The sequence below is a fragment of the Sander lucioperca genome, chromosome 13 (genome assembly GCF_008315115.2).
Source record: "Sander lucioperca isolate FBNREF2018 chromosome 13, SLUC_FBN_1.2, whole genome shotgun sequence".
NCBI lineage: Eukaryota > Metazoa > Chordata > Actinopteri > Perciformes > Percidae > Sander > Sander lucioperca.
The window spans coordinates 1,775,266-1,801,493 of record NC_050185.1 but is presented as its reverse complement, the minus strand read 5'-3'; the positions used below and the strand labels follow the sequence as shown (position 1 = coordinate 1,801,493).

Sequence of the window (26,228 nt, the reverse complement as noted above, 5' to 3'; positions counted from 1 at the left end):
TTTATTTCTTCACCCGATGGTGTCCCTGTCTTGCACAAATCCATCTCAAAGACATAGTGGAAGAACACACAGGGACAAAGCAGATTTGTTCAGAAATATTTTGTCTTGCACACAGTAACCACACAGGGAAAACAGAATACTGTTAGATGTTATAAATAATAGATCATGTCTCAATTTTGGAAGGAGGCACAACTAGTATACTCATTATATGAAATATACCTAAAGAGGTAAAAAAGTGCTGGGATTAATCATTGGTTAGGCCTTGTTTGTGCCCTCGTGGATATAGAGCTTGCATTGGAGGAAAATCTATAGCTGTGAGGGAGCGCAGGGTCAATGATGTTGTTTTCCACAAAGTGCATTGCACTCATTTGTCTGACTCGCGGGTGGCACTTTTTACCGGCAAATAAAATAGAATGATTCCTGACCATGGTAGTACGTCTGATAAAATTAGCTCTGGAACAAGGGCAGTGCCACCTTCACAAGCCTTGATAGTTGTCTGTCTTTCCGGTGCACTTTCAAACTTTTCAGCACACTCTGCGCCCTGCTCTAAATCCATACGCTTGTCTTAAGTGAAATGAGCCGTGTCCCTTTGGATTGGTGCATGGCTATCAGCCCCGAGTTGGAAACAGCCACACTCTACTTCAAAAAGTTTGCAGAGCTTTACAACTTTGATGTTTCATCTGAAGACTTGAAGTAGAGAGAGTAATGTTTTTTTGTTCTTTTTATACATAAGACTAACGTCTGATCATGCTGCTCTGTAATCACTGCTTACGTTTTTCTGGGAAAGAAAGAGGAACCATTTGCATTACAGGGTCATTGGATGGTGTAAAGTAATCATATTTCTTTGAACAACAGAGCAATTTTTAAAATAAGGGAAAATAGGAGGCCTTTTAAAAAATAAAATTGCCCGACAGAATGGATAAATGTGCCACAGGCAGAAACCTTACCTATTGTTCTCTCTGTGACATTCTATTAATATCCCAGCAGTTAACTTCAGACTGCTCTTGCAGAGAACAGGAAGGTCACCAGTTTTAAAGCACAAGGCTGAAGTTCCTTGAGAGTGATGCATATCCAAATCACTGTGCATGCTCTGATTGATTGGTACACAGAGATATTTGGTCTAAGCAGGGATTGGAGTAGAGGCTTCAAGAGATTACTTTGAGTTTAAGAGGCACAAAGTCTGATTCCAAACATAATCTCTTTATCAAAAGGAAGGATTTCATTCAAAGAGGAGAGGTCAATTTCATAAACTTCAAGCCTTAGATTGGTCTGGAATTCTTAAGGTAGAGCAGCCTGAGGTAGAATCTAATCCATTTACTCACAGACTCAACGATGTATTAAAAGCTGCACTTTGAAATGTTTTTATCAAACATATGCAGCACACCAAACTTGTCAGCCTAAATCAAAGTGCAGCACATAAGATGATTCCACTCCTACTTATTAAGATCACAGCAGTGATCCGGTGCGCAGCCCACGGCCGGAGCATGGTGCACGTCCGCCCAGCCGTCAGCAAATACCGCACACCAGACCAGCTCACATATGGCGGGTTCAGCCAAGACAATGGTTACGTCTGTGGCACAAAAACCTTTTGACAAGAAGTTTGTAAAAGAAGTAGAGAGCGTGGGCAGCAGGACAACAGACTTTTGCTCTGTGCACTCCGCTTCTCGTCTTTAGTGACACGCCGACACTCTCTCCAAACAACTTTCAATTCATCTTTTGCAACCCACTTATGAAATAAGAAGTTTTTTTTTTTTTTTGGTCTGTCTTAATCGGTTGCATGTTTTCACACAAATGGAGCTTTGCACACAAACTTATCATAGCTGAATATTTCATAACTGTAATGTTAGAGCCTACATTTGATGTAGTCTTGATTGGATGGTCATTTCCAATACACTTTATGTCAAATTCAGCGAAGATCTTACGGTCACCTAGCTCTCTATTTTCTCTGTGCGCTGAAAACTCTGGTGTTTCTGCACAGCCCTGGCTGTGTAAAAGCAAAACAAACAGAAAGGAGCAAAGCAGCCAAACAATACTTTTCCAGCCAATCAGCAACAGGCAAGTAATGGGGGCGGGGGGAGATGGGGGAGGCAGCGGCTGGCCAGGAGTTATCAACAAGAAGAGTTGGCAGAGAAACAGCAACAGAGGAAAAGGACTGAAGAACACAACTTAAAAAAGAAGTGGTATGAGCAGGAAAGGAGGAAGAGCCTTACTAACATCGGTGAGGCGTTTCAGCGCTGCAGAAAGCTCCGTAATTTCAAAGGAATGAAAATTGATGAAGGCTCTATCGTTGTTATGGACAAGTGAATAACTTTAGCTTCACTGTTTCACTGTTTGCGGTTTTCAACAGGTCAGGTCAACAGGTTTGCTATTGTTTGTGATGGCTGCTCCCAACTGGTTGGCTTTACAGCAGTAGCGACAGTTTGTCAATACATTGCCAGACCTTCCTCCACAGTGTTGTGAAGGAAGGTCTGGCTAGTCCACACAGCATTCTGGGATGGGAGAAAAACATGCTCTGATTCATTGGCATTTCTTTAAACCAATCGCAATCGGTCGGACGGAGCCACGGTGCCGCTGCAAAATAGCCTCGGGAAAGAACTTGTTTTGGTGGAACATTTGTACGTTCAAAAGTAGTTTTAGTCGTGCAACAGAAAACTCAGATTGGACAGAAGAAGTGGTCGCTATGGCAATGCACGTCCATGAATTTGGGGGGCAGATTCTGAAGGGGGGGTGTATTTGTTTGGCAGTTGAGTTCAGTTATCAACAGTCTTCGCGCAGCATCACTTACTGCACCTTTAACAGTTTTTTTTTTTTTTAAGATTATTTTTGGGTATTTTAGGCCTTTATTTATATAGGACAGCTGAAGACCCGAAAGGGGAGAGAGAGGGGTAAGGACATGCAGCAAAGGGCCAAAGGGTGGAGTCGAATCCGCGGCCGCCGCGTTAAGGAGTTAACCTCTATACATAGGCGCCTGCTCTACCAGGTGAGCTACCCAGGTGCCCTTAAACAGGGTTCTTAAAGTAAATTGCATCACACCACAGTCAACTTTAATCAAATAAATATGAATTCCCCACAAAATTGTGGCTAGTAAAAATGCTGTGTGGTCAACTTTGGAAAACAACTAGCCACAGTGGCTGCTGAGCAAAGAAAGTTATGTCAAGCCCTGAATGTACAGTATGTAATGAAATGTGAATGTAATGAAATGTGAATTTGATATTACCAAGATATTCATATCAAAAATCCAAGACACATGCGATGATCCTGTCGTGCAAAATTTACATGCACTGTGAATTACCAACGTAACAATGTTAACTTGGAATGCTACGTTTTGGTTTAAAAACGAATGTCTTTTGCAACGTTTGCCCCTCTCATTCCCCCTGCTCTGGCGTTTCCGAGCCCCTAAACTGGAGACATTTGAAAACACTTCTGACCCGTTTTGGTTTGGAATCTGCGGGGGTTGACGCCAACGTTTCGCAACCTGATTGGGTCTAATTGGTCATGACATCTCGTTGTCTGAGACCATAGACTTATAGCCTCTTTCAAGGGCTCTGCATTGACTGTCTGAGACTAGCTACTAACGTTACCATAGCAACTACAAGCAATGGGCGGAGAGTACCCCGGCACGTGCGTGGCCTGTTTATGAGAATCTTCATGAAATGTGCGGTTTGGGCATGTTAGTTTAAACGGTGATTAGTTCTTCTACTGGACCTTAAAACACAAGTGTGCACTGAGATCTCTTTTGGCTCAAAACTCCACTTAAAAACCAAAACGCAGCAATGTAAATGTAGACTTAATCTCCAGCTGAGGTAGAAGGTTGTTGTCCATGTATACACCAACAAATGGCAATTACAAGTTGATATCTGTTTGGTATCGTCCAATCTTTAATTAAAAGCAATTTGGTAGGTGTGCAAAACAATTTCCAATCCGAGCATCTGTTAAGATGTCTGAAGATAACATTGGTGACATGGCAAGTGCAGCCTGGACTGCTTTGGTTTGTCCTTTGCTTTGTCTGTAGTCAAGTTTCTAATACTTCTTGAACACTAGTAGCTGCTGAGGAAATTTAATTAATGAGTGCATTAGTGGTTGTTTATAAAGGGAAAAGATAAGGGACATAGAGATTGATAAAGATTTGATAAATAAGACAGATAAGAGCATCGGATAAGGACAAGATTTATAGTACATATATTTTGAGACCTTGGAACGGTTCTTATCTAAGCAATGCAGGGTTTTAAAGTAATCAACAATGATTAACCGTAACAAAATGAAAGGGCTTCATCTGCATGAAATGGTGCATATTTAATGTGGATAAATGGTGTGTTGATGACGGGAGAACCATTCTGTAAGTGATTACAATTAGTCTAAATATATCCAGGATGAAAGTACTCCAGAGTCGGTCAGTACGTGTGCTGTATACGTCTGTGCTTATCTTTACCATGTAGACGTATCCCCTAAATTGTTTACCATTGTACATATTTTCATAGCTTTTGTGAGCTGAAATAAACTGCCGCATGTGTAACCCACATGTGACTTCATCCCCGTTTATTTATTTTGAATGGTCCTGCAGTTGGGCTAGTTCGTTTTCAGCTAACTTATTGGTTTGTTTGAAACCCATTTCCACACTTGGAATGGGTGCGCATGGTAGCAGATGCTTCAATTTCAGACCATAGCAGAAGTACACACACACACACACACACACACACACACACACACACACACACACACACACACACACACACATACACACACACACACACACACACACACACACACACACACATACACACACACACACACACACACACACACACGTACACCACCATTGGACTGAAATCATGCCTCCATCAGCTTTGCCTTGTCTGTTGCAGATATCGATTTATAGGCCAGTTATAAGCTGGCTCTGAACCCACCTCTGGAGTTTTATAGAAACATGATAAACATCATCAATCTCTTTGTACAGCCTTCAAAAGGTGGCAGATGGTTCATAGCCTTTTAATCAATTGGGATTCAATGGTGCAATATACCACATGCAATGGTGCTTATGCCACTTTGGCCTACTGTGGTGTGAGTCCATGCTGTTAAAGTCAATTCTGTGCACCTGTTAGTTTTAACATCATCCAAAGACAGTTTCTATCTAGCTAATATTAAATTATAGGGAAGTTTTCATAGTTTGTTCAGTACCTTTGGTTGTCAACATGTTTCCTGAGTTGAATCTGATAGTAAAATATATGATGATTGAGCTCTAAAGCCTATTCCTTATCATGTAAAACCCAGCTCTATAAGTACAGCCATTTGTCAAAAGTAAACATTAACAGGATTATTAGGGATCCGTCTCATTGCCAACAGAATATCTAACTTTTACAGACAAAATGTTGCATTATTGTGTGCCTGTCCCCATGAGCATGGGATACTTGGTTATTGGAAAAGAGGCCTGTTTGGGGAGGAATGGACGCAAAGGATTCCAGATAAAGATGGTCTAAAAGAATAGAAAAGTTCTGACAGTTGGAGATAAGGACGTTTTAAAAAGAAAAAGTTTAAGTGAGAAATATCTGTCAGTGGGAAATAAACAAAAATGCTTTAAACTGTCAATACAACGCAATACAGTTTAAGAGCGACAAAAGGATCCTACAGCTGATGATATACATGTAGCTGTACCTAATAAACAACTAAGTGTATTTCACCTGTTAAGTGAACATTTTGACTGGCTTCATTAGGATTCATCCTCTGGGGACCAAACCATGGATGTCTGTACCCAATGTCATGGCAATCCAATCCAGTAGTTCAGATCTTTGAGTCTTGGTGGACCAACTGACAGACCAACATTGCCAGCCCTAGATATAAATTAGTTTGATTCAATTAGAGGAATAGCGTTATTTAGACAACTCAGTAAAAGCAATTTTTTTAAACCGTCATTGTTTCCCTGGTAAGTGTTTTGATATGATACCTAATGATATATTATGTTAACCTGATGTGTTAGATGGTTTGTTAACACAGAACCATCTGAGAGGCCGTCATTAGAGACTGTTTGGAGCCTGATAAGATTGATTTACGCACGCTTTGTGATGTGATTTTGTGGCTCATTGGTTAGCACTTCTGCCTCACAGCAAGTAGCCACTGGCAGAGTTCAATCTCTGGTCCGGGCAGAGGTAGATCTCAACTTGTTTGCGTGGGTTTCCTCCGGGTGCTCTGGTTTCCTCCCACCATAAAGACAGGCATTCTAACTATAGGACTACAGTTGGCAATTAGCCGTCTGGCTAACACTAGCACTTTTATAGAAATGTTGATTAATGTGCATTGTCCTAATAAAGTAAAAATAAAGCCTAAATCCTAATCCCTTGCGTGATCTCGTGATATCGCGAGAATCCAGCTGCAGTGCAAGGTAAAAATGATGTGACTTCACCCACAGACATTTAAACTAAAACCCACAGTTTGGGCTGAGTTGCCTCTACCCAGGAAATTCAACAAAGCAGCACAGGCTAAGCCACGCCACTTCACTCCCCTGTGACCTCCACAGCCTGCGGTGCTGCTAGAGCCCTGCAGACTGACCACTACCGCCCACTCCCACAGTGTGTGTGTGCTACCCCTACCCGCTCCCACAGTGTGTATGTTCTACTCCTGCCCACTTCCACAATGTGTTTGTGTGTGTGTGTGTGTGTGTCGGCTCACGTCCACAAAGCAAACAGTTTTTCAGGGCAAGGACCCCTTAACTGAGAGAGACAGAACAAGGACCCCCTACTACAAATATTGTATACAATTAAGTTGCATATTAAACTGGGCCTACAATTAAGTGTGGGCAGCCTAAAGCCTGTATACCTTGTAAGTGCATAGAATACTAAGCTATTAAAATAATATTTGTTGGCATGATTTTATTAAATATGTTTTAATGTTAAACATGCATGTGGCACGGTGAATCCTTAGGAATAGTCTCACTTTGCCAGACCTTCTGCCACAGCGCTGCAAAGGAGGGTCTGGTTAGTCCACACAACATTCAGGGATGAGAAAAAAAAACGTGCTCTGGTTTATTGGCATTTCTTTTAACCAATTACCATCGTCTTAGGGGGCGCTAAGCCCCGGACGGAGCAACGGTGCCTCTGCAAAATAGCCTCGGGAAGGAACTTGTTGTAACGTTCTAAAGTTGTTTTAGTCGTGCAACAGAAAACTGAGATTGGACAGATAGTCTAGCTAGCTGTCTGGATTTACCCTGCAGAGATCTGAGGAGCAGTTAACCATAGTCCTCACAAATCCACCGGAGTTTAGAATGCCAACACACAGAAAGAGGAAGGTAACGGTAATTTTCGGCAGCAATCCCGGAAGTGGAACGTTGTGGATATAGACTACCTTAGGATGAACTGTATCTGTGGATGGCTACCTTAGTGACTACCTTACTTACAGGCCAGTAGCTTATCATCAATGTGTTTTTTTCCACAAATGGGCTGATTTATATTTGCCTAATATGTTGGATTCATGTTAAGACATTTTAGTTGTTTTTTTTAACTTTAAAAAAATGAATAACAATTTGGTGGCCCCCCTGCAGTAACTCTAAGGACCAGTAGAGGTCCCGGACCCCATGTTGAAGATCTTTGCCTTGAGACATTATTGTAGCACTGTACTTCACTTTTCAGTAAAGGCTCTATCATAAACTTCAATAATAGTTGTATTGATTATGTTGGAATCAGACAAAAGGGTCTCTTGAAGATTAGTTACTTGGGCAGAAATGTTGAGTGTTTTTACGTGCCACTGGACAGAGAATGTAGAGCTCTGAGGGCTTTTCCTCCTACACACAGTAGATCCTCTGGATTAAGAAACTCCAGAATAATTTAAGAAGCCATTCAGTGGGAGGCAGTCAGCTTTCAATTAGAGATCTCCTCATTAAAGAAAGCCCTGAGTATCTGGCCAATTTGGCTGCAGCAGGTCTGGCAACAAACTGGCAGTGAATAGAAATACACAGAGTGACGCTACTGTAGCATGCGGAGACATTTAATGGATGATGGAAGACACAAAGAAACAATGTTGGCTGTTGGCTCAATATCTGTGCTCTCCTGCAGCCTCAAAACAATGCGCCTTGAACTAGAAGATGGTGGCTTTACTTTGTGAAGTAATGACATTTAGTCGTTTTAAAAGGCTTTGTTAGTGGCTTTTCCCCTTAAAAAAACGCTTTAATGTAGACTCCAGCTTTCTTAAACAACTTCCTTTTGTTAGCGAACCAACTTTCAACTGAGGACTGCGGTCTCCAAAAGCACTGAAGCATGGTTTGTCTCCTATATCTTCCACCAGTGTCAAAGGCTTTTATTGGTATCCAAACCACCTACTGTAGTGGCATCGGAAGGCGGGGGAAGAGGGGCCTGTATGGGCGGTGATTTGTTTTCCTGGCAGGTTAATAGAAGGGGGGGCACTTATTTCTCACCTGTGAGTGGGAATGTGTAGGCTGAAGAGATGCACTGAAAAACCTAAGATGTAGGCAAGGTGGCTTGAGTGAAAGAGAAAGAATACAAATCAATGGGTAAACTAAAGTCTGTGCTCAATTCAGAGAAAAGTAAAGATTTTACATATTTTATCTTTATGCTAATCCGTTGTTGGAAGACGATAACGCCCACACTTAATAACAAAATAAATGACATTTTCTCGTGTGCTTCATTGCGTCTGACTTTTTATATGAATTGGCCGGTCTTTACACACTATTAGCGCTCTAAGGTACTATAAGGAAATGCTGTGCCAACCTTGTGTCAGGATATGAGGAAAATACATTTAATTGTACAGAAAGCTTTAGAGTGTCAGATTAGAAAAACGCTTCTAAAGCCTTAGTCTCACGGGACTAGTATCACCAGGCGACCTCATGTGATTTAGACATCTCCCCCCGTGTCTGTGTTTCATGTGGCACATGATCCCACAGGATAATTGATGTCAAAATGTTCATTTCTAATTGCCAACACAGCCAATATAACTCCGAATCACAGAGATGCCGATTCACACAGAACTATTAATTATCACTAAACCTCTGTGTTTGGTAACCTCTAATGGGCCTGACCCGAAATGACCAGTGAGGTGCGGCGGCCTCGCCCTGGTTTTCCTCTACGCACCTCCGGGTACCCAACTCTCGGGCTACAGATAAGTCAGTAAATTTGACTAAAAGCAGGCTTCGCTTATCCTGTGTAAATGCACCACACGAAACTCAGATGTGGGGGGGATAATTTCTAAATCATACGAGATTATACTAATCCCCTGCGAATATGGTTTATGGCAGATTTGCATGGGGTTGAGATCACAGATGACCTCCTTACTTATTACATACTGTATTTCTAGAGGTCCACAGGTACTACTAATCATGTGCGAATAAGGCTTATGTTCTTTTTAGAGGGCATAAACTCACATGCATCAACATCATATTTTGTCCTTTAAACTGGAGGAATTATTGAGTCAACGAGTACCTTAACAGCTGCTGAAAATCTAGTTTTTACTGACGACCAGTGGCTTACCCTGATGTAGCAATGGACTCCAGGGTGCATCAATGCACGGTGACATCAGTGTAGGATGTGGTTACACAGGGAAAAAAAGGACACTTTTTTACATTGCAGCAGTGATTTAGAAGTGTGGTCAGGGTGTGTTTATGTGACATCAACAGTAGGTGTGCTATAGGTGCAGAACAGCCTCAGCAAGAGCAGGCCAGTGCTTTTCAGCTTCGTGGTCGCCAAACCAAACTGCAAGCCATCTCCGAGTCACGCTGCTGTCCATGTGGGAGTTGCTGTCTGACACTGTAGTGGGCTATGTGGAAAAACCTACAGCAATCACACAGGTAGACCGCCAATGAGGTCGACAAAAGCAGGAAAATAAGCACAGGACGTCTCTTTGTTAAAATGGTTACAGTGGCTGCAGGTCGCCATTGGCCACTGTCTATCGTGAGACTCACAATTTAATGGGAGTGCTAAATCTGTGGAGTTCTCTTACATATGCTTGAAGAGGTGGCTTACAATACACTTGAAGAGGTGGCTGTGGCTCAGAAAGGGTCGTCCAGTAATTGCAGGCTCGGCAGTTTGATCCCTGGCTCCTCCTGTCTACACGTTGAAGCATCATTGATCAAAAAACTGAACCCTGAAAAGCTTCTGATGGTCTGGTGGTTTGTGTCAAATGCGTTGGATAAATGATAAATGAATAATGATAATAATGTTATCATTATTAAACACATTACAGAGAGAATGTGAGTGTCTGCTCAGCAATAAACAGCAAGTTAATTAGTGACATAAATACATTAGATTTAAAATAAAAAAAAAAAAGCAAAAAAAAAACAATAGAAATACAGTATCAAGCACTATGCCATTAGGGGGTACATGGAAACCAACAGTGGGAGGTGGAAAACTGTTTAATATGGATTAGTAGAATTGTGAAATGCGAAAAATAAACAAATTCCATGTTCATCATGATTATTAATATTGGTTACCTACTTCAAAGCACTATGATCTTCATGTGTTAAATTATAGAGAACATATATCCATCAGCATTAGGCATTTCAGTGGCACTTGAACGCCTGCGCTGCCCTCTGGAACTCTGAAACAGACGGCAGCATGTCACGTTAGCCTAGCGTTAGCTAGTAGCTTATTAAAACACTGACAGCTAAACAGTCTAATGTGTGTCTGTATTTCACTGGAAAGGATTCCAACAGTGGGACATTCAACAGTCTGCAGCTAAAGACGTGAAATAAGTTATTGTTAATGCATTTTAAATAAACATTTAAATTTGAACAGATGGCCTTAGCAATAAACAAGCCGCTCTTTAATGTTGCTGACTGTAGTTTTTTGTTTTTCAGTTTTTCAATTCAGACACCGTTTAGGCACCAGCACCTTTCTTAAAAGTATCATTTTAGCAGCAGTATCAAGAACAAAATTGAAAAAAAACTATACCCAACCCTAATCAGGACATTGTGTGCCTCTCCCTGCCCAATGGACCTTTTTCACAGCAGACATTTTGACGTGTCGTAGTAGGAAAAGCACAGCTGAAATTAATAATCTTAACGATGGCTCAGTTCCATCAAGTGTCCCAGTAAGCTATTTCAGTGAGTCAGCATGAACAATACCAGGGCCTCTCCTAAGTGGAATGCAGCCATCATTAATGGTTTTGAACACACCTGTGCTGTTCCTACTATACATGTCAACATGTCTGCCGTGAAAAAGGTCTATGTGCTGGCCGCCTCCATATTACACTCCATGTGCCATGACACACATCAGAGTAATATCTGAGTCAATTACTGTAACACCATAACGCCTTCATGCTTCCATCTGCTGCAGTGATGTATCTGAACAGTACACTAAGACCTTTTAGTGATATTATATATGTCAGTTAAAAATAACTATTTAGACTGGCTAATTAAAATTATTTACCATTTTTCAGCATCTTTTTTGTGGTGCATTTGTACTGCTGTTCCCAGTAATTGCTTGTCAGTCAACATAACAATTCTTCACTTGATGTTGAGTTAATAACGTCTCTATAGTGGTCTCTCTGGTCAGTTATGGTAGCTATCACTGCTCATGCTAATGAAGCCGCTTTCCCCTTTTTTTAACAAACCACATTATGTGGCATAACAAAGAGCAAAATGGATGTGTTTAATCTTTATGCGGATTAAATGATTAATGTAAATAATTTAAACATTGTTAAAAGGTAACACCTGGATCCTATTTTCCTATGTTTTTGTATCTAAGTGACTGATGGGAACAACAATCTTTGAAAGTATTAAGCGAGACCACTGCAGCCGACAGCGGTGAAACAAGCTGCAACATAACGTTAATGGGCAATTGCGCACCTTCGGTTTGTGTCCACTAAAAGTTCTGTTTTTACCACTGACAGGCTCAGATTGTGTCTGACAGCATTATGGAAAGGATCCCTACAGAGATAGACCTTTTTGTTAAAGAGTAAAATCCCTTCTGTTTAACTGAAAAACATCCCCGGAATCCCCATCACCAAACCCTCCAGACTCCATGTAAATAATCAGGACTTTTAGCGTGTATAGAGCCAGCATATTTCCACATGTCAATGGGTAATTAAGGGTTTATTTCAACCAAACCAGAGTAGTGATTGATTGTTAAATTATGTTTCTCTCAACTTTGAATGAAGTGTGTTTTACAATAATAAAATTACTGTTTATTCAAATGGAGTCTGGTGGGTTTGAAAATAGCAATTCTGGGGATGTTTTTATGTTAAAAAAAACAATCTTACTCTTTAACAAAAAGGTCTAGAGATCTATTCTATAATGCCAGACACTTAGAATAATAATCTGAGCCTGTCCGTGACAAAAACAGCAACTTTTAGTGGACGTAAACTGACGTTACATTGCCGCTGCCGGCTGCAGTGGTCTTGCTTAACACTGTACCGGTTTTAAAGCTTGTTGTTTTTATGTCTCTTAGACATAAAAACATAGGAGAATTAACCAAATGTAATCATTCTTTTCCAGTATAGGTACTAGAAACTACTCTCAAATGGATGCTAAGCTAAGAGTGTCTACAGGATAAACAAATATTACTCAGTGTAACTGATCACTTCTCGTGTTACATTTCTTACAAGAAAGTAAATACAAAGCTTTACCAATGTCTAACTTATTCCTCACAATGACATTTTACCACCCACTTATTTCCAGTCAGCAATTAATGAAATTAGGTTTTCGAAGAAAAGCATAGCTCAGTTCTGAATGTATTTATTTTGTTTTATCTGTCTTGAGTTCAGAAAGCTCCAGCTCAAAATCAGATCTCAGTTTCTTGTGGAAGCGTTTTCCTGTTTGTCAAAACAAAACAAAATGTCAAGGACCAGGCTTTTTTTTTCTGTCTGTCAGCTGTTCCCTTTAGAATATTTACAGCTCAATTATCATTGTCACTGCTGACACTCAAAATTTTGATGTCTTCAATTGGAGAAAAAATTACTTATGACACAAAAGTCCAGGAGTCTGCTAGTGAATCCAAGGGGAATATGTTGTTATTGTAATACAGTGTTTCTCAGCGTTCAGCATGTTCTCATGTTCAGCATGGTGACATATTGATACATGACTCACTTCAAAACATGTTTATCTAATATGACTTCCATGATGCCACAGAAGAGAACAGTGTCTGCAGGCTGCTGCAATGAACCACAAGCACGCAATCAGTGGGTAATAACTTGGATGGAAAAAAGGTTTACTACTAACTAAGCAAGTTCAATGTAGTGTCTTACACAGTCATCAAGTATTTGTATTATCTTCTGTTATATGTATGTATATACTATATATATATATATATATAGGCAAACATGTTTTGTTTGTACTTGATCTTCTGAGGGAGTGCTTGGTTAGCCAATAATAAAGTGTCTAATTTTGCATAATGGAGAAGTAAAATTCAGGTTTACAAACCTGTTTTTTCCATTTCGTTATTTAGAAACTACAGTCCCCTGGCAAGAACTGAACACTAAAAGGGCAGATTAAGTCCAAAAATGGAGACAACGGGCATGCAGCTCTGTTCAGCGTGCATACGAGGACGTGTCCACACGTGTCAGCATTGCCGAGTGGACTCTTGTCGGCTGTGTGGACGCGGAGAGTACAATTTAGGCTGATGCCCGAATATTGTGTTGGATTTTACAGGTAACGCTATGGTCAACCATCTTCATCATACAATGATTGTGAACAAGCAGCTGAAGGCTACTGACAGTGTGAGAAGACACAATCACACACACATTACAGTTCCACAAGGAATATAAAATGATTATCTACTCAAGAACAACAGTATATTATTGGGCTGGCAGTGGGCCAGGCCTGTGTAACTCCTCCTTATTACAGTAAAACCTAATTTTGGGCAGATTTTACATTTATGTTGCACTAGATCTACAACTGGAGGAATTCACCACCGCACTGCTACACTCAGACACACTTCATTTTGACAGTACCCACAGGCAAATAAACAATTGATCTAGTTACGTTCGTGAGTCAGAGGATTTGAAGCGTAAAAATACACTTTGAGTTGCAGTCACGCACTTAAAGATAGATACCATATAGACATCTGTATTGATTAGAATTGAAACGTATCCGTTCTGTCAGATGCGCATGAAACGACTACTGAAAAACTTGGCTGTAAAACACCAGGTATAGACAGTGTTAGAAGGAACTTTAAGACTTCTACTCATTATAAGTAGAAACTGCAGCAACTTGGAAATTAAAGTTTCAAAATGAATGTGCTATGGAGAGGGTGTATGTGCCTGCTCTGAGTACAAAAGGAAAGAAAAAAAGTCTACGTTGCCATTTTTATTTTGCTTTGAGAACAAGTCATTTGACTTTCTTACCTTAACCTTGTTGCAATTCTCTCTTGTTAGCACCATCCTCCATCCTCCAGTCACTGGTTCAGACCTTTTTGGTCTAAGGTACCCTAGTCTGGATCTATAAAAAGTACATTTCCAGGATAAAGCCTGACATCTGCTCTCTGTCTCAAAATCACTTTGATACAGGAAACAACAATCGAGATAGAAAACTACACGCTGAAAATGTCACATTTAAAAAAAAAATAAATGCATCGTGCAACAAGGCAGGCCTGCTTGGTTCTTTCAGGGAATGATTGTAAAGATTTACAAAGAATATATTTAGGGCATTTCCTCTCTAACTGGGACGTTTTGGGACTGATTGGTGGGATTGCTGTGGATGAAGTACACACAGAGATACACTGGTAAGAGCCAATGTGGTTTAACCATGTATCAGCTAATTTAAATAGTTCACCTTACTGTATTTTGTCAACAGTTAACTTCTTTTAATATTATATGTGGCGTTTTCTTTTGCGGGGTGTGAATTTTCCACCAAAACAAGTTCCTCGCTGAGACTATTTAGCAGAGCCACCGTCGCTGAGTCCGGAGCTTAGTGCCGCTCAAGACGATTGTGATTGGCTTAAAGAAATGCAAACAACCCAGAGTCCCCATAATGCATCTGTGGTGGAGCTAGACCTTACTCTACAGAGCTGTGGAGATAGAGCTGGCAATGAGAGACTAGAAGTACCCTCACAGCCCTGTCAGATAAACTCACAAATATATAAAACTATTCATTATATAAAAGTGGATATTAGTTTTTTCATACAACTGAACTGTCCATGTTAAGGTGGTATTAGCTCACCAGGTAGCTGGTATGGGGGGGTGCCATTAGGGCTGAGTCCTAACTGCAGCCGTGATTACCCACACTCCTTTGCTGCAGCTATTCCCCTCTCTCTCGGTTTGATCAGCATCAATGGTTCTGCTGCTAAGCTAAAAGCTGCTCCGAGTGAAGCTGAATGTTTCAAACATTCATCTAACATTATTTTAACCATTGCTAATCATTTGAACTGTTTAGTCATCACTTTTAGCTCTTTATGTCTACCATTTATTTACTTCTATTAGCTACCTGTTCAAACTTCTGTGCTCGCTTGCTGACTAGTTTTCACTCCCTCTTACATAACTGCAACACATAGTGTTCAGGCGTTACAGTTGACTTCATGTTAATATGTGGATATATTCTTTAAATCAAATCACACTTTAGATATTTTTTTCAAATTAGTTGAGCTACTCTACACTCTTTCCACATACCCCCTGCTGTACCCCTGGTATGGAATCACACACAACCTTTCCCAACTCCAAGATTTAGAAGCATGTGTATCAGACATAAAAAGTTGGATGGTTGGAAGTTGAACTTTCTGCTGCTGAATGCTGATAAAACAGAGCTATTAGTAGTGAGACCAGTCAAACATGCTCGCTTGTTTAAGAATCTGTGTATTAATACTGACGGCTGTATTATCTCTTAAAACTTGAGCATCAAAATCCTTGATGTGATTGTTGATCCTCGGTTGACATTCCAGTCTGTCATCAAGAATATAACCAAGACAGCATTTTTCCATCTCAGTAACATTGCGAAATTTCAATCTTTTTTTTGTCAATTTTTGGTTGTATTTTCTGGTCTTCCAAATTGTGCCACCTTATTTATCTGAGCTTATTGCACCATATACACAGGCCCGTTATCTCCACTCCCTTGATGCTGGTCTCCTGAGGCCTGTACTACGAATCAAGATCAACATGTCCTGGATTTCTTTCAGTTATCCGGCTTCACCTAACCTAACAACCGCGGTCCCGCATAACCTGTATCATGACGCTGGTTATCAACTAGTTCAGTCAACCCAGGGTTTCCCAATCCAGCGGCGCGCGCGTTCACATAAAAGAGGCGGTGTTTGCACACCACGACCAATCGCAAACATCTACCAGAGCCGCATATTTTACATAAGAAGAGCAAACTATAATTCTACATAAATATGAAGAACACAGACACGGTTTTACAGGCAAAATGCAAGAAGGAAAGCTGGCAAAAAAAGCTGACGCTGTTATGCGTAAATCACAACGTTTAGCTTATCAATATCCAGTGCTGTAGTCTACGTAATAGTAAGCTCCAGGATAAAAATGCACAATGACACGTAACAACATACTTTCCATTATATGTTTGATATATTTTGATTTGTCATCTGTGCTTTATTCTTCACATAGGCTCAATGGAGGTATTTCACCATAAATTGGTGCATAAAAGTATATCGGAATGCAGGAAATGAAGTCGTTGATGCTTAAAACTTCCCTGGGGGAGGACACCCAGACCCCCCACTATGATATGCCCCCCTCCTCCCCCAAAGGCAGATTCTGGCCAATATACAGTACAGTACACCCACTATAATACATTAGACTAAACTGGTCACTTCCCCATCAGTCAGGCACAAGATCTGACCATAATTACACTTTTGCTTTCCATAAACTGTCGTTGCTTTAGCCTTTTATTTCAGTTGCAACCCCAGCAGTGGTACGCGATCGTGAGAGAAAAAAAAAACAAAACATAAAAACATAATTTAAACCGATGTGCGCATTGGCAGCACACGGCTAAAGAAGCCAACAAATAGCCTATAAGTAATTCCCTCCACTGAAAATCTATCTTTCATAAAGATACCCATCAGGGAATGTTAACAGGGTTGTCGGTCTCTAAATGTTTTAACTTTTATGAGCGCACATCTCTCTCTCTCTCTCTCCACCGAGCTCCAGCTGATCTTCTAAGAACGGTGACGCCGTTATCAGTCGAGTATTGATTGGTCAGTGGGCGGTGCTTTTATACCGGTTGATCTCTAATCTCCAACATAACCTGCTCCCGACCAGGTTAGGCGTTCAGCATAAGTTACCACGGCGACTGAACCCGATCACAAGTGATCCACCTTCGTAGTACACAAAACCTTGGGTTGAACCTGAAGTTAGCTCGTTAACGCCAAATCCTGCTTCGTAGTACAGGCCTCTGGTCACTCCCCTAGTAAACAAAAAAATCTGTGGATTGTAGAGCAGGGGTGTCAAACATACGGCCCGTGGGCCAGAACCGGTCCACAAAGGGTCCAATCAGGCCCACTGATGACTTTCCAAAGTGTGAAAATTCGCAGAGAAGTAATTAGATCCAAATTGACCACTTTAATCTCAGAGAATATACAAGTTATTTTTCTGTAAATTTACGACTTCAATCATAGAAATTCAGAGTTTTTTTCTCTGAATATTACCCCTCTCTCCCGGGTCCGTAACATTATGTTTTTTTTCTACAACGGCCTTAGAACGCCGTCGTAGCAGAAGCAACTTCCATTTGCCAACATCAAGCTGACAAGAAACTCTGTGGCAGATAAAGTTTCTGATCTTTCTGGAGAGGTTTACTGGTGAGATCAGATTAGGGGGATGTAGCCCATGAACTCAAATGTGTTTGAGCATTCTCCTACCAATCCGTGCCCCTCATCTGTGGAATGGCCTCCCACTACATGCTAAAGAAGCTCACTCAGGTGACAATTTTAAATCCAGATTGAAAACCCACCTCTACTCGTTATACTACAGCCAGCCATAACACACACACACACTCCTTCACAAACACACTGTTTCACTCATTCTCTTATGTTGCTGGTTTTGTATTATTATTATAATTACTGCTTAAATTGCAGTTCAATTGTTTCGTTGCTCTCTATAATTCCTGTGTTCATTTAATTGTAAAGTGCACTGAGACCATGTCTAATGGTGGTTTTACACTTGAAATACATTTGATTGATTGATTGAACTGATAAACTGATGTCACTATCAACTCAATGTACATTGTAAATTAAAGCTACAGTAAGTGTACATATACATTTTAAATATTGCTGCATTTCTGCCCTTTTCATTTCAAATCTAAGTCACCATACACATAATGCAGAATTACAATAGAAAACATAGCATGCTTGCTATCTGACATTATGATGAAATATGATGTTAATGCATGAAGATGTCATTTATGTCTTAGTCTGTGATAGCAGGATGCCATTTACAGAGATGGAATACAAGCGTGCATAATTAATTCCAGGTTACATTGAATGGTTACCCAATTTCACTTGAACAAATGTGTCTGGTCTGATGGAAATGCATTCTGTCATTTAATCTGCTGTTGCTGATCCTCCAGTGGAATGAGAGAAAATGATGTGTACATACGGAGGGACACAAAGGCTCGCCTGTATGGTCCTCGCTCTGCCAGGCTACCCCTCATCAATCTTACTGTGGGAGTCTCGCAGGGAGCCAGCTGCGCCTGTTTTGATGCTGTGATGCTTGACAGCTTAAATAGAACGGCAGGCATGATGTCCATTCAGTGACAGAATAAACAGCATTTTCAGACATGTCTCAGTCTTACCTGTGTGATTGCAGAAGCTGCAAGTGCCAGGCCTGGTATTAACGCATGCTCCGAGGTTGAATGGCTCTTTGATTGACCTGAGGTCAGCGAGGTTGCAGAGGCAGACTGGCAGGTAACACAGGTGAGGGGAATGATGTCCCTCTGCCTTCAGCTTCACTGCCTCACCTGATTTTGCAGTTTCTCCCTCCTCCTCTGTCACTTTTCTTTGATGCTGTCTTGCTTCAGATGCGTCGACAGCTCACAAGTCTGTGTAGCTAAGAGCTATTTTATTCGTCCTTGTGACTGCGTCAGAGATCAAGTATGGGGGTCAACACTTCATCAGCAGGCGAATGCTTTGTGCAGTGCAGGAAGAAGCTTTTCATCGTGGAGAGATGCAGATCATTTATGATACTTAACATGCCACAGGAATACTGCAACGGCTGGGATTGTTTCAGGGAGCACATGGCACACTGTATATTGGTCAAAACACACCAACATTCTACGTGCAGCATTAGAAATGAAAGGTTTCCATAAAAAGATTTTTATTACGCCTTTTCAAAAGCGACATCAGGGGAGTAATGTTGCTGGAAATAATGTGGGGTAAATGAAGCCAAGCACTTCAGTATTTTCTGGCAGTGTTTCTGTACCTTATTGGCAGGACATTCATACACATATTAATATTGTATTTGGAGTCACAATTCACTTTAGATATTTAGATATATACTTATACGACAGCTGGAATATTAACATTAAACATACATTGTGTAATTCTTTGAGTTGATTCTTAGCAGAAAACCCTTTGTTCTTTCACAAATATGTGCTCATTCATGTGTAATTACTTCCACCAACTAATCAAAGTATTCTCATAAGCGTAGAATCTGCCATTCAGAATCATTCAGAATACATACGAGGGAGTCGCTGGAATGGCGGCAGCCATGTAGCGCCTCCATCTTTAAAATACACTAGCCAAAGAGGGACATACTTCTGCCTTTTGCACTTTTAGACTCAGTGGCACCGTGACGAATACCAGGTGGAGATTACTCACCAGGGAAGCAAAAAAGAGAATAAAAATGACAACGCGACAGGCAAAGCAACAAGCCCAAAGTTAATATTGGAGTGGCTAGAACAGCTGCGTGTAAACGATGGAGATACTAAGAGGTAATTTCAGGTTCGGCCACCGTAGGAGTTAAAACGCGCTCGGAATGGGAAGGGCTAGAAAGTAATATTCAGTTGGTCGTCATATACAATTTCACCGCTAGATGGGAGAAATTTTTACACAATGTAGCTTTAAAAAACTGATGCGAATGCTCCTGGCAGTAAGCAAAAAGGCTGTGACAAGGAAGAGGCTAAAATCAGAGCCCACGAGTCCAAAAAGACCAATTTTTCCCTCTTTTTTTCTATTATCTTTTCATTTGGTCTTCTTTGTCCGTTTGTTTTTCACTCCCAATACCTATCTGTAACATGCATTGTAAAAGCTTCCCATGTCCAGGTATTCACGCTGTTAAACATAAAAAATAATCTGGGTGCCCGGATAGCTCAGTTGGTAGAACACACGCCCATATATAGAGGTTTACTCCTCGACGCAGCGTCCCGGGTTCGACTCTGACCTGTGTTCCTTTGCTGCATGTCATTCCCCCCTCTCTCTCTCCTTTCATGTCTTCAGCTGTCCTGTCAAAATAAAGGTCTAAAATGCCCAAAAAATAATCTTAAAAAAAATCTGTGGAAGAGCTAGAGGGTGAAATAAAAAAGGAATCTACTGCAAATCTTGTTCATCGTACATATGGACAATGGTATATGTATCTACTTGCAGTAACACTAATATGTACAACCTACACTGTTAAAGGAATCCTTTTCCAATTAACAAAAAAAAAAGAAAATGTTCCTTTTTTCTTTGCCTCAGCAACGGCAAATGGGTATATAAATGAAAGCGACTGCCAGTCTCCAGCCAGGCTGAGCCTCACACACAGTGAACTCAGCAGCAGCCCCTAATCCAAACTTTAACCCAGCCCAGAGGAGGAGCTGCGCCCCAAATCCCACAGCAGAGCTGAACAGACTTTGCTAAGAAGTGAGCGGCTGCTGCAGATTTATTATTATTGCATTTACAGACAGGTTGAGTATATCCTTTTATCAAGCCATTGTACGTGTCGGTGTAGAATTTTAGACTGTGAGTAACATTTTCTGCCTGATATGAGGCGAGGAATTTCAATCATACCCCCCCCTCCCAATGCAGGTGTTTGCCTTTGCTCTGAGAGAGAGAGAGAGAGAGAGAGAGAGAAAAACATGATGACAGATAACAAGAATGTGGCGGGATGGTGGTGAGGGGGGCCGGTGTCAGGTGCACTATTTTCTCTGACATTGTTATTGCACAATGATAAGCTGTTACACAGGGCAGAGGGGGATTTGACTGCAGGTGGAATCTAGGCCATGTGTAGGACTCATCTTGAGTCTTTTGTAGCCTCCCAGATTGCCCATGGGAAACAGGAAATAGTTGCTCCATCCCTCTATCATAGCCCGGCCTGGCGTGTAATTAAAGGCTAACCGGATGCTGTTTTGCAGCCTCAGGCTGCCTGAAATCCTCCTAAATGCACTTTTGCAGGTGCGGTCAATGTGTGTGTGTGTGTGTGTGTGTGTGTGTGTGTGTGTGTGTGTGTGCGTGTGCGTGTGCGTGTGTGTGTTTGTGTGTGTGTGTGCGTGTGCGTGATGTGTGATGTGTTTATACCTGCTGTAGAAAATATTTCTGTGTGCACATATTTATGTCCAGTCCATGGGGAGGAAACCATTGTGTGCTGGGGGAGCTAGCCTGTGCCAGGGTCTATTCAAAAGTTGATTATGTTTTTGGCTCTATATTGCTGACAATTACAAAGTCGTTCTGCTTTAGAGAAAATTCTACTAGAAAGTCAATGTGTTCGCATTCACTGTGCAGAGAATCTGCCAGTTTTACTCCGATAGCCAGACGGAGAAAAGGCTTTTTTACTGTGGTGCTGGGAAGCATCGCAAATAGACATGAAATGCAGGCAGGCGCTCACAAAAACACATTAGGAATACATTCTCCATTGTGCAGATCTTTTCACAACATTTTTTTTGTTTTTTCTCAGACAGCAGAACCGAACATTTTAGCCTTGGTTGATGGCCCTGGAGTTTCAAGTTGTCAGGATCAAACGCGCCAAACGTCCCAGTTTTATAAACAAGAATGGTGGAACAAAAGGGAAGATGGGACTTTTCAAGTCAAAACAGCTCAATGTTTTTCAGTTGTCTGAAATCAGCAACAATGAACTCAAAACATTTGCTCCAAACCAAATATGAAATTAACTCCAATCTTGCATATGATGGCTGTTAAAGCCTGAATATGATTTGGAACAAAGCCTCTGTGCCGATCTACAGCACATTGTTATAGATTCAGTCAGAACCAGTGAAATAGTTGAAATGATAAAACACTCTCTGATCTGTGTGAAAATAAATACTTTATTGCAGTACCATGCTGGTGAAGCATCTGTTATACTAATCGAGACTATTCACACTGTGGTTGACTCTAACATTGCATGGCATCACATTAAAAGGTCAACTTTCATTCATCAGTGTGTTTCATATCCTCCCTTAATGTCATTCGGTTTACTCACCGTCTCGCCCTTTAGAGCGCTGACACACCGAGCCCACTTCAGAGAACCCGCGGCGACAAAAAACAACAGCTGCGCGGCCTCATGTCGGATGCTACAAGTTGTACATGAACGCATCGCAAAGATCAACAATGAGCTGGCCTCTACATACAGTACATGTATGTTATGCACCTGCACAAGACGAAATGACTAGTCAGTGATTTGTATTTTTACAAGCACGTTGTCAACAAAACAGTCTAGCCAATTATTCCTGTCACGGTGAATTTGAATTTGTTCCCTGATGTGTCCACAAGACAAGAAGGGGGATCAGCTGCACCATTTACTTTCAGCTTTCGTTATGCAGCATCATGCTTGTCTGGGGGGGAACACCTTCCACTTCCAAACATCGCTGTGTGTTTTTTACAGTGTTGTAGTCGAGTCACCAACTGTCGGGCCCTGAGTCCCCAGTGTTCGAGTCCAAGTCCAAGTCACCAAAGAAGAGTCTGAGTCGAGACCGAGTCGAGTCATCATTACCTGAGTTTTGAGTCCGAGTTGAATTATGAGTCTAGAGAATAGCGATCCGAGTCCAGGACTAAGTAGTCCATCACTGGCCTCTGCATGAAACAGTTACAGATTAAATATTTATCAATATCTTATATCACCTTTTTATGACACATAAAAGTAGTCAAAAACGTCATCCAACTTCCGAGTACGATTTCATAAATTCTTGAGTCCGAGTCCAACTCATCAGTGCGTGAGTCCATGTCGAGTCACGAGTCCAGAGAATAGTGACTCCAGTCCGGGTCCAGGACTCAAGTACTCCATCACTAGTTTTTCATGAATATTTCTGTAATCGTTTTTGTTCCCCTAAAAGGATGATTGGTCCACTTAGTTTTACCCGAGCCTCGTTAGCCAACATGTTTACGGCTACATCCAGGCTGGCCTTATGGTCACCGTAACGACCTGGGTGGCTAAACCACCCACCATACTTCGCACTGATAGGCAATCCCGAAATTTACCTGTTTCCACCTTTAACAATTTGAACGAGGGGTTGGGTTTTAGAGACACAAAACACAGTGAGAATAAAATAGATTAAAGCAGATAAAAACAGAGGGCAGCAGTGAAAGATACACTTAATGTTGTGAAATCCCTGATTCAAATCTCACAGATTGCCTCTGATGTCCATTCTTCTGGCTGAACTGTCAGCCACACACAACCCACTGTCTGCTTAATGTGTTGAGACCCTTAGACCAGGGGTCTTGAACATTTTTTAAGGCAAGGACCCTTTATCTGAGAGAGGGATGGAACAGGGACCCCCTACTACATGTATTATAAAGAATGAAGTTGCATATTAAACTACAATAAAAGCCTAAAGCCTTTAAACATTTTTAGTGCATAAAAAAAACTAAGCTATAAAATAGGTTGCCATGATTTTATGAATCATGTTTTAATGTTAAATATACATGAGGCATAGTGACTCTTAAGCCTGGTTCACACGGGACGATTTTAAAATTGTCGGCCGATTTTCCAATCCTGAGAGACTCCACACACGGCGATAAAAAATCACGGTCTAACAGTTTTGGTCGTACAGCGTGTGGTGCGCAGCACACGGCAAAATCAACACATCACACACAAACCGATTTGACTCCCGAGCATTCCCAGGTCAGACTACTATTAACTTTTAAATCTATCCAAGGATTGGCACCGCCTTACCTGACCGAGCTCCTTCATGTTCATACTCCAGGAAGAGTGCTGAGATCAGCCAATCTGCTCCTCCTACAATACGATACGATACTATACGATACAACTTTATTGTCAGCCAGGGCTGAAATTTGTTTTGCATCCCTGGGTAGCTCATATAAAAAAAGAGGACATAGACATACATTCAGACATACATAAGATGAATAACACCAAAGGACATACGTGAATCATTACCACAAATGACATAAACACCCAAGTGTATAACAACAGAAAATGACATACACACAGAGAAGGGATAGATTGATGTATGAACGAGTTTTTAAATCTGATGCGATTGAAAGAATGAACTCTAACACGTCTGTTTGAAGGCAGAAGCTGATATTCTCTGTGCAAAACATGTGAAGAGTCATTTGAAATATTCCTGGCCAGTCTGAGCATACTATTATTGTGAGCTTCCTGAAAGGAGTGTGCTACAGGCAGTCCTATAATCTTTGAACAAAGATGTGCCAAAAACCAGGATCATAACCAGAGGTGACCGAGCCTTTGCTGTCGCCGCCCCTGACTTGTGGAACAGTTTACCTTTTCATACTAAAACTGCCCCTACTCTCGAACACTTCAAATCACTGTTAAAAACACATCGTTTTTCTTTGGCCTTTCCTTCCAAGTAAGGAAAGATGTTATTACCTTTTATTAGTTTATTATTTTCCTTTGTGATGTACTCTGTATTCAGTTGTTGTATTGTTGTAGTTTTTACCTTGTAAAGCACTTTGGTCAACCCAGTTGTTGTTAAACGTGCTATATAAATTGACATTGACATTGACATTTTATTTTTGAAAGAACGTTCAAAAGTTGCAAAGGAACTCTCTTTTTCTCTATTTTGCCAGATGATGGTCTAGTACCGAAAACATTTCCTACTATTACATTTATGTTTTGCAAGTTAGACAGTGTGCGGGACTCTCTTTGCAACTTTTGACCTACTTATCCCCCTCCGAAGCACCTGTCTCACGTTATAGATGTGCAAAGTATTTTTCTGTACTGAAAAAACGTTTTTGGCGGCCCGCCCTGCAGTAACTCTGAGGACCCCCGTAGTGGCCCCAAACCCAATGTTGAAGATCTCTGCCTTAGACTATCCAAATTCATTTAATTAAAATTATATTCCAAGGAAATAAGCCTTTAAATAAAAAAAATAAAAATGCAATTTAACAAATGATTTATAATTGCAGACACAATACATGGGATGTAAATAAATGTGAATATGTTTTGTTTTTTTGCTGATTGACAGAATGTCCGCATCCATAAATTAGTTTAGAAATCATTATAGAAAAAGGTACTTCACAAACAATAAAAATGTGTGTCTGTTCTTCAAAGTAATCCAGCTGATTGTTGTCAGTAAAGTACAGGAACAGCGGACAGAAGATAAACGGCAGAAGAAAACAATGTCCTGCCCATGAAGAGTGTACGCAACTATTCACAGGTTACAATAAAGGCCTTATTACTTTCTGAACACGTTTGCAAACAGAGCCCCATGTTTCTTTGTGTCTGACAGAGGGATCCAGATCAACAGGCATCAGTACAAATGGGACTGCTTCGGGATTTTCTCGCAATAAACATCTTCCCTCTGTTGGCCCCAGAAAATCAAAATGTTCAAATCAGCTTTGTAGGAGCAGCCAACTGTCTTACCCCCCAAATCATGTAACTCGGTTTTTATTACTGATAGGAGATTGTGAAAAACGCATTCGTATTATGTAAGTTATGTCATTGTTAGAGAGTCTGGCTTTCTCATTAGAGGACTATCTTGCTGTAGATTAGGTGAAGATTTACCTCTCGAGTTTAGACTTTTTACTTCTACCTGAATCTCTTTCGCATGAATACGATGGAATTATGGGATCTTGGTTTGTGGGGACAGGGTGTTCTTTCCTGTTGCAGCCTTGATTTGGGATACAGTGAAGGCGTGTCATCAAGGTGTATTTTCACATAACTTTCACACATCTTATAGCTAGAGTATAGCTTTAATGGCACAAACCCTTCAAGAATACTTCTGACACTGTAGATGTGCTCTCTACTACTGTGCTATTGGCATGCTCAAATAAGGGCTATATATATACATGCATATTAATTGAGCTCTGGATTTATGGGGTGCAGCCTCACCTTGCTAGCTAGTGAGGAGATCTTTGGAAGCCATTACAAAATATTTGATTTGCATTTGTTTAAGCATGTGTGGGTACGCGATCTGTGCTGCCTGCACGATCCGACATGCGCATGCGCAAGATGTCCGCGCATGCGCAGATGATAAT

At 41.0% G+C, this 26,228-nt stretch overlaps 1 protein-coding gene and 1 long non-coding RNA gene across 3 annotated transcripts in view; one reads left to right on the top strand and one right to left on the bottom strand.

The window, feature by feature from the left end:
- Positions 1–26,228, top strand: part of opcml (opioid binding protein/cell adhesion molecule-like) — a 391,556-nt gene that overhangs the window by 220,046 nt on the left and 145,282 nt on the right. The gene's annotated exons all lie outside the window — the stretch shown is intronic.
- Positions 6,814–7,380, bottom strand: LOC118496602. The gene is made up of 2 exons (XR_004899199.1): positions 7,333–7,380; positions 6,814–6,907 (listed from the first exon to the last, which is right to left on the bottom strand). It is a non-coding gene; the product is annotated as an uncharacterized LOC118496602 (long non-coding RNA).